The sequence below is a fragment of the Anomaloglossus baeobatrachus genome, chromosome 10, assembly GCF_048569485.1.
Source record: "Anomaloglossus baeobatrachus isolate aAnoBae1 chromosome 10, aAnoBae1.hap1, whole genome shotgun sequence".
In the NCBI taxonomy this organism is placed as follows: Eukaryota; Metazoa; Chordata; class Amphibia; order Anura; family Aromobatidae; genus Anomaloglossus; species Anomaloglossus baeobatrachus.
Genome location: NC_134362.1, coordinates 203,951,392 through 203,961,577, shown reverse-complemented (window position 1 = coordinate 203,961,577; position 10,186 = coordinate 203,951,392). Strand labels below are relative to the sequence as shown.

At 44.4% G+C, this 10,186-nt stretch overlaps 1 long non-coding RNA gene across 1 annotated transcript in view; it reads right to left on the bottom strand.

Annotated features, from left to right (window-relative positions):
• Positions 1-5,389: 5,389 nt before the first annotated feature.
• The window catches only part of LOC142254703 (uncharacterized), a 240,035-nt gene continuing 235,238 nt past the window's right edge, over positions 5,390-10,186 (bottom strand). Inside the window, exon 4 of the long non-coding RNA XR_012727304.1 lies at positions 5,390-5,468. This is a non-coding gene — a long non-coding RNA (uncharacterized LOC142254703). The remainder of the gene's footprint in view (positions 5,469-10,186) is intronic.

Below are 10,186 nucleotides of genomic sequence, written 5' to 3'. Positions count from 1 at the left end.
GCGGAAGGAAGGAGGTGGGTGGGATGTTACAGGCGCTCATCTCCGCCCCTCCGCTTCTATTGGGCGGCCACTTAGTGACGCCGTTGTGACGCCGCACGAACCGCCCCCTTAGAAAAGAGGCGGTTTGCCGGCCACAGCAACGTCGCTAGGCAGGTAAGTCCGTGTGACGGCTCCTAACGATGTTGTGCTCCACGGGTAGCGATTTGCCCGTGACGCACAAACGACGCTAGCGTTATCGCTGTATGAAAAGCCCCCTTAAGGAAATGGTAAACCACAGATTATTAGTGAAGCATTGTCAAACTTCTTTGTACAGATGGGGTACATATATAAATAATAGAAAAATATTGGAAGACCGGAAACTTGCTTGTAGAGATGGATTACCTTGATTGCAGAGACTGAGGTGTTAACAGCACTAAGAAAATTAACAAGAGGTTTGTGATGTGGGAACTTGATTCCTAAATGATAGCTGTGCACCCCACACCCTAGTCAAGCTGGGCTGAGCTTAGAAAAAAACACTGGCATTGAATGAAAGTCGGGAATAGCAGGGGATAGTTTGACACTTGACTGATGTTAAGCTTAGTAGTAGGTGAAGTAACTCTTGACAAACCCATGGTAAATGAATGCAATACATTCTCAACATTCAGAAAGCACATGGTTGCCTGACCAGAAATTAACCCCTTTTGAAGAACAAATTGTACTTTTGAATAACATGATTTATTTTATCAAGTAATGCACTGTAAAGCGAGAAAATAATTCCAAGTATGTTAAAATTGCAAAAAAGTGCAATATCACAATTTTTTTTTAGGGTTTTTATTCACCATCTTCAATATATGGTAAAACTGACCTGGCAATATGATTCTCCACGTCATTACGAGTACGCTGATATCACCCATGTATTGTGACGTTTTTTGTATTTAAGTGGTGAAAAATTGTGGAAATTTGCACCCAAATTTTTTCTGCTTTTGTCGTAATTTTCCGTCACCTGGAACGTTTTCATTCATAGGGATCTGGAGCTGTGTGAGGGCTTAGGGATACTTTGCACGTTGCGACATCGCTACTGCGATCTCGTCGGGGTCAAACCGAAAGTGACGCTCATCCGGCTCTGGTAACGACGTCGCAACGTGTAAAGCCTAGAAGCACCGATAAAATATTGCAAAAGCGTCGAAAATCGTGATCTGTATAGTGTCAGTTATTTCCATAATTTCGATGCGACAGGTACGATGTTGTTCCTCGTTCCTGCGGCAGCACACATCGCTATGTATGAAGCCGCAGGAGCGAGGAACATCTCCTTACCTGCATCCCGCCTGCAATGAGGAAGGAAGGAGGTGGGCGGGATATTTACGCTTATGCTCATCTCCGCCCTTCCGCTTTTATTGGCCGCCTGCCGTGTGACGTCGCTGTGACGCTGCACGACACGCTCCCTTAGGAAGGAGGCGGGGCGCCGGCCAGAGCGACGTCGCAGGGCAAGTAAGTGCGTGTGAAGCTGCCGTAGCAATAATGTTCACTACGGCAGCTATCACAAGAGATCGCATCTGCGACGGGGGCGGGGACTATCGCGCTCGGCATTGCTACAATCGGCTAGCGATGTCGCAGCGTGCAAAGTACCCCTTAGTTTTTGCACCCTGAGCTGACACTTTTACATGCAGTACCTTGTAGCTCCCGGATGGCTTCAAGGGCGTTACATGTGTGCACAGAGTTTTTTGAAGAGGTTCTGCTCCAGAAATTGCTTGAAAAATCACTTGAGGGCCATTACATCCAAACTGAACATTTTTTTGGTAACTCCAAGTTTAAAAAAACACTTTCACTGCTATTTACATATAAAATGCAATTTCACCACATAAGTTGAAAATATATATTAGCTTTAGCTGTTTCTACCATAAAAACAAATGTAGTATATTTCCTTAACTATCGTATGGCCCTTAAATAAGTGAAAAATTCTTCCTATTTATTTTTACCGAAACCCAACCCCAAAAACTGTTTTGTTCATATGTTCAGTGTTTTGAGCATTTTTTAAATAAAACAAAAAAGAAAGTGCATGTCACTTCTTTTATGTGGCTCCTTATGGAATCAGCTTCAAACCAGGCACCACCCAATCAAACAACTGCAAAAAAATACTCGAGGAAAAAAAGAAAAACGGCTTAGAAAAACTCCTTCCCAAAGTGGCTTCCTCTAGAACAGACCTGGGCAAGGGGCGGCCCGCGGGCCACATCCGGCCCGCCTGCTCTCTGTGACCGGCCCGCCCGTCTTCAGCCGATGCAGTGGAGCCGGGCTGCAGCGTGCCGAGCAGGGAGAGATCCTGTGCAGGTCCGCACAGTAAGTGCAGGCAGCGGAACGCAGGAGTCTTTCCTCTGTTCCCTGCCGGCACTAATTGTCAGTGACACACGCGCGCGCTCTGACGTCAGTACTGCGCTGCGTGTGTCATTTCAAAAGTTCCCGCCCGCCCTGCAGGAGAAGGAGCTGCACAGGAGATGGAATAATTCATCTTGCAGGACCTGCGATGATGTCACGCCCATGTGACTGTGTGGGAGGAGACACAGGATGCCGGGCAGAAAGCAAAGATACTGAATCCTGAAGGAGATGAAGACACATGATGACTGGTAATGAGAAAAGAGGGGACATGAGGGGGAGGGGGGCTGCAGGGTGAGTGCATATGAGGGCTGCAGACTGACAGAAGGATGTGAAGGGGTACAGAGTGTTTGAGAGGGGTAAGTTGGGGTACAGGCAGGGTGAGATATGTGGGCATGGTGTGTGACATATGGGGGTGTAGTATATTACAGGTGTGCTATATGGAGTTGTAGTATATTACAGGTGTGCTATATGGAGGTGTAGTATATTACAGGTGTGCTATATGGAGGTGTAGTATATTACAGGTGTGCTATATGGAGTTGTAGTATATTACAGGTGTGCTATATGGAGGTGTAGTATATTACAGGTGTGCTATATGGAGGTGTAGTATATTACAGGTGTGCTATATGGAGGTGTAGTATATTACAGGTGTGCTATATGGAGGTGTAGTATATTACAGGTGTGCTATATGGAGGTGTAGTATATTACAGGTGTGCTATATAGAGGTGTAGTATATTACAGGTGTGCTATATAGAGGTGTAGTATATTACAGGTGTGCTATATGGAGGTGTAGTATATTACAGGTGTGCTATATGGAGGTGTAGTATATTACAGGTGTGCTATATGGAGGTGTAGTATATTACAGGTGTGCTATATAGAGGTGTAGTATATTACAGGTGTGCTATATAGAGGTGTAGTATATTACAGGTGTGCTATATAGGGGTGTAGTGATGTAGTATATTACAGGTGTGCTATATAGGGGTGTAGTGATATAGTATATTACAGGTGTGCTATATGGAGTTGTAGTATATTACAGGTGTGCTATATAGGGGTGTAGTGATGTAGTATATTACAGGTGTGCTATATGGAGTTGTAGTATATTACAGGTGTGCTATATAGGGGTGTAGCGATGTAGTATATTACAGGTGTAGTGTGTGTGATATGGGGGTGCAGGGTGTGTGACATATGGGGGTGTAGTATATTACAGGTGTGCTATATAGAGGTGTAGTATATTACAGGTGTGCTATATGGAGGTGTAGTATATTACAGGTGTGCTATATAGGGGTGTAGTGATGTAGTATATTACAGGTGTGCTATATGGAGTTGTAGTATATTACAGGTGTGCTATATAGGGGTGTAGTGATGTAGTATATTACAGGTGTGCTATATGGAGGTGTAGTATATTACAGGTGTGCTATATGGAGGTGTAGTATATTACAGGTGTGCTATATGGAGGTGTAGTATATTACAGGTGTGCTATATGTAGGTGTAGTATATTACAGGTGTGCTATATGTAGGTGTAGTATATTACAGGTGTAGTATATGGGGTGTAGTGATGTTGTATATTACAGGTGTATATAGGGGTGTAGTGATGTAGTATATTACAGGTGTACTATATGGAGTTGTAGTATATTACAGGTGTGCTATATAGTGGTGTAGTGATGTAGTATATTACAGGTGTAGTATATAGGGGTGTAGTGATGTAGTATATTACAGGTGTAGTATATAGGGGTGTAATGATGTAGTATATCGGAGGTGTATTATATAGTGGTGTAGTATAATACAGGTGTATATGGGGGTGTAGTATATTACAGGTATATGGAGGGAGTGTAGTATAATACAGGTGTAGTATATAGGGGTGTAGTGGTGTAGTTTATTACAGGTGTAGTATATGGAGGGGGTGTAGTGATGTAGTATATTGGGTAGAACTGAGGTAATTATATTAGTCCGGCCCTCTAAACCAATCCCAATTTCTCATGCGGCCCCATGGGAAAATTAATTGCCCACCCCTGCTCTAGAACAATATGGTATTTAAAAAAAAAACAACAAAAACAAAAACCCTTGGTGTGCAGATACATTAACATTGAGAAAAAGGAGGGGGAGACCAGAGGCAGCTCTGACAAACATTTTGGCAAATACACTGATTTTTAGATATCTGCTGCAGCAACATTTTTTAAATGAATAATTTTGCATTATTATTACTGTACTTGTCCCTATTATGTACACCCCTTTCACATGTAAAGCGCTATGGAATAGATGGAGCAATAATAAAAAATAATTTTTTACAAAAGTAAATAAACTAAAAAGAAAAAGTTACAAAACTGACATTTTCCAGGAAAAAAATATCCAATGTGGTCACTACACTTAGGAGTACTTTGCACGCTGCGACATCGTTAGCCGATGCTAGCGATGCTGAGCGCGATAGTACCTGCCCCCATCGCACATGCGATATCTTGTGATAGTTGCCGTAGCGAACATTATCGCTACGGCAGCTTCCCATGCACTTACCTGCCCTGCGACGTCGCTCTGGCCGGCGACCCGCCTCCTTCCTAAGGGGGCGGGTCATGCGGCGTCATAGCGATGTCACACGGCAGGCGGCCAATAGAAGCGCCCATCCCGCCCACCTCCTTCCTTCCGCATTGCCAGTGGAGGCAGGTAAGGAGATGTTCCTCGCTCCTGCGGCTTCACACACAGCGATGTGTGCTGCCGCAGGAACGAGGAACAACATCGTACCGACATTATGGAAATGACCGACGCTACACAGATCGCCGATTTACGACGCTTTTGCGATCGTTTATCGGCGCATCTAGGCTTTACACGTTGCAGCATCGTTACCGGCGCCGGATGTGCGTCACTTTCGATTTGACCCCGACGATATCGCGGTAGCGATGTCGCAACGTGTAAAGTACCCCTTAGTTCTGAAGTCACTCTTTTCTAGCAAGATGCCAAATCCCACCCATCATTGTTATTCAGACTGTCGGAAACCCCTTTTAATTAAATACCTCTGTCCGGACATTAAAGAATAGGTATGATAATCCAAACCAGTATTGCCTTAGGTCAATCTTCAAAAGCAAGTCAGCTTCTTCCTTGGATGACAAGTCCCAAAATTCATTGACATGGACCTAAAGTTTAAAGAAAAAATTAAGCAGGCCGGACTGATTTTTATCCGTATACACTTCAGCAACATCTCCAAAGTATAATATTATCAGCGAGCGACATTTTACAGTATAAGACGACGGTCTTGAAGCTGCACCTGCGTTTTCTAATTAATTAAGGTTCTGTAAAGGCGAGATCAAGCAATGGATAACACATTTATCCAATGAGAGCTGAAACGTGACGTTCTTGGAAGCACACGAAACAAAACAATCTACTTTGATAATATTTACATAAGGCCCCATTCCGCTATGAAATACAGATGTCGGCATGGAATTAATTTAAAATATTAAACTGTAAACCTTTCTAACATCACAAAACGGGAAACGAGGGCTGTGAACTGATTTAATCTCGCATTTTTTTCATTGCTTTGAAATAAGTTACCTAAAGACTTTTGCTTTAAACCGAATCCAGAAAGTCACAAGGGGGGGGTGGAAAAAAGTTTATTGTAATAATCCAATTAACATTTCCACACATCTAAATTTGCCCACCTCCTCCCCGGAACTCTTACATGTATTTTTGTATTATTACAACAATTTGTAAAGCTTGCTACATTGTATCTTTCCGTAGAACAAGTCTTCTCTTTATTGCTTTAAGGAACGGAGGCATTTAGATTTCTTTTTGCCGCACACATTCCCCTTAACGTAAGATGTCCACTCACGTTTCGTCCAGTCCGAATTAAGTTAAGCTGAACAAGGTTCACTTGTTGTAATGATTTGTGATGTGATGTTACTGTTCATGTATCAGTTGGAGTTGCTTAAATTGCCAATCATGTATCTCCCCTTCTATCGGCTGTCGGGTCAGTTATTATAATCACCCTGGATGTGGGGGGCAGTCTTTTCTCCGCGTGGCAGATACAGCAAATGTTCAGATGGGTACGGGAACAATATGGGGAGAAAGAATCGCATTATTCTAATAAGAATGTAAATGAAAGGAATGGCTGCTTGTCAAAAATGTTTTCGCTTGGGGGGGTGGAGAAAGCGGAGTGTCTGCCCAGCAAGGTAATGCAGAAGATGGAGTCATCCTTGGTATAATGGCAGACAGCCAAAGACAAAATGTCTTCATTTTCTTGCCTATTGTTAGTGCTTTTTAATCATGAGATTTAACTTGTTCTCTGCCAGCTGTCATACAATGCCGTATATTTTAAGGACACTTAGAAAAACAGCCGTGTATTATGGACGGTTTAATGAATGTGACAACGAGGAGACATAAGGAAAATAAAGAACCGCAAACACATGAAATCAAATTTATATCCCTCTCGACCAGCAAAGGGTATGTTTTTGAGTACAAAAGTGCATTAAAATGTATCATATCGATATGTTACCCTGTCATCCCGCTAATAATTCCAACCACATTATAGCATTGGCTTTGGCAAGGATTTTAATGGAATCTGTCACCATGACAGACACATTTAGAGTAGGCATCTCACAGATACATCATTACAAACTAGCGGCTGCATCTCTGACCATTAAATATTCTCCATGATCCATCTAAGCCAACCAGGAATTCATGAGTTTACATGATAACATTTTCAGCACCCAAAATTTTTTGGAAATTTCGAGTTACATTATTTTCTAGATTATTATCAGCAATTCTATGGTATGTGTTATCAATTTTGTCCACTAGTGTGGAGCTGATTGACCACCAAAATGATTGAAGCAGCACCCCAGTATGTGTACCGCCCCAGCGCCAACAGCCGGGCTGCTGCTCGGATCCGGATCCGCGGTGGCTCAAGGGGTCTCCGGACCCGGGAGGGGTCACGCGGACACTCGAAATAAAAGGGGGTATTTACAGGGGATTTTGTGGTTAGAGTTCGTGACGCCACCCACGGTGTGTGGTAAGGTGGAATACTACCGCTGCTGTGGAGAGCGGCCGGTGGCGATGGAATGGTAGCCAGGTGTTTAACCCCTCCGTGGGTAGGGGGAATGCCCCGGGGCTTGGTGGTGGTGAAAGGGGAGCACCGTCGGGGAGGAAAGGGTCACTGCGTACTCACTCAGTCCAATAACGCTGACACCGACAACTTGTAAACCGGAATTCTTAGCACCGCTGTAGCAGGGAGGGAGCACACTTGGATCCCGTGCCCGATGGTGTTGCTTGTTAGCCTGTGACCTTTTCCTTGGCACTTTCTTTACTGGTTGGCCCCTGTAGTATAGAACTAGTCGGGTCCCGCTCACCCGTATGGCTAACGTAGTGAGCTTGCTCTCAGGGTTCACGCTTGGGATTTTCTGGACTGGGTATTGGAAAAGTTCTATCCCCCTCGTTGCGCTAGTACCCCGATTTTGGAGCGGGTGGAGGACAAATCATGAAGTTTTCGCCCTCGTCGGGTAAATTACCAGGATGCTTGAAGCTACTTCCCGGCCTAGGGTCCATGTGCCCTGCCGTGCCCTGGCCCCTGCCCGGATATGGCTCAAGGCCACCTGCTGCGCCGCTCGGCAGTTCCATGCCCCTTGACACGATCCCCTGTGACCGGGGTTCCATCTCCTACCAGGCCCCCAGACCAACATCTGCCACCTAGTAACTGAGGAGCCCAGCTCCAAACCTTCTCCAACCAACTTGTGACCTCTCCTCTCGAGAGTCACCACTCAACTGACTACTCCTGACACTCCCTAACCAACCCCCCAAGTGGGCGGCCCTATTCCCTTCAGGCTACCCATTGGTGTGTCTGGTGGGTGTGGTGCAAAGTGTTTCTAGGATTTTTGATTGGCTTGATCTTAACAACACCAAAGGCCAGGGACCCGTAACCAAGGAGGAGATGGACACCATGCAGAAGGGCAGATTGCACAATGTCCTGTGAAGACCTGATAGGCCAGGGCGTCACATATGCTTTTGCCTTAATACTGCAGCATAGGCTAATATTAACGTAGAGGATTGTGGGTTTGCCTTGGGGATACCTGCTTTAGTTGATGTACTATGTTTGCATTACCTAACATATTGGCTCCTACTTCCGCTCGGATATAGTACTCTTATTGAAACTTGCATTACCCATTATGCAACTCACTTTGCAGAGAGGATGGAGCCTCATCATATTACACTTGCTCGACTATGAGTCTTATCTAAATCAGAGAATTGCTGTACCAATATTAATGTGGAGTCTCAGTCTATCCTGTGAAGTAGCTTCATCCGGTCTCCTCTGCATCCTGCTTGTGATAGGTTGCTCCCTGTCAGCTCTTACAAGCAGGAGTCGGGAGAGTAATGTAAAGTACACCTCATAGAATAAATTGGAGATTGTGCAAACAGCACTTACAGATATTAGATAACCCACCGTGTTTTATCATTCTGAAGGTATTATTGTATAAAATCACCTACTTTATAAATATTCTATTATGTAAGACAGAAATCAGATGTTAAACTTGCATTGGGCAAGGAGCAAAGAGAGTGTAGCTAGATAGGAAAGAAACGGTTCTAAAAGATGCAAGAAGGGAATATAAAAGACTGACACAGATGCCCATAATGAAAGCGTTTAAAATATATAATTGCCACAGAGATGGGAACAAAGACACATTACACAACCAGAATATGGATGGTGAAGTTGCGGTTGTCTCACAGGTTACAGACCGTACTGTGGTGTCCGGCAAATAGAAGGTCACAGCGTTTGGCTGCGCAAAATGCACCCTGACTTTCTATTGTTCCCGCTGTCAGTATTCAGTGTACTAGGTAGTGCCTCTGCTGGGTGTTCATCCTTTTCCCTTTAAGACCCAGAAGAGCTCCTCTTCCCTTCAGCTGCTAATCATCTGTATTTCCCCTTGGGTTTAAATACTCTCATTTTCCCTGGACTTTTGCTGGTGCTATTCAGTTCATTCAAGCTCTGGATGCAAGCAGGTGGCTTACTCTCATCTGTAGTATAGTTGCTGAACTTCTACCTGAGTCATCTGTGGATAAGTAGTTCATACACTTTTCCCCTGTGTGTCTCCATGTGTTTTCTTCAGTGTTTAGTGGGGTTGATGAAGAGCTCATCCCATCCGTTGCATATTTAGGGCCCAGCACTAGGGATACCTAAGGTCAGGTATATGGCTCGGTGCATAGGTGAGGAATCTATCTAGGGTGGTGAGGGAAGCCAGGGACCAGGTATATGGCTCGGCGCATAGGTGAAGAATCTATCTAGGGTGGTGAGGGAAGCCAGGGACCAGGTATCTCGCTCGTCGCATAGGTGCAGAATCTATCTAGGGTGGTGAAGGACTCCATGGACCAGTGGTGGTTTGGTCAGAGGTCTACATCACCCCCTTCCCTATGAACAGGGTTTCCCTTCCCTTTCACCATTCGCTTGGTATTTCCCCGTACCTAGACTGATAGGTAAATTGTTATTTTATGCGCAAAAGAAAAAAAAGAAGCAATTGAATTGCTAGTGGAATGAATAGAATCCATTAAACCCCTTCCTGTACAATTTCAAATACGATTGGCAAAGATTATGTAGTTCCAGGACAAGGAGCGACTGCATGTTGTGATCATCTGCTTTGCACATCAGATTGCACCAATATATTTATTTCTCCTTATAAATAGCTGCTGACTAATGCTGCATTCACACCGCCGTGTGTTATAGACTCATATGAAGCTTTCTAGTCAAAGTCACGAGACCTGCAGCCAATCTGCGCATCATGGTCTATACTCGACTGTGATACACGGATGTGTGAATGAGGCATTAGCCAGCACTGATATTTTGTTTTTCTGCCCTTCATTTGGAGTTTCCATC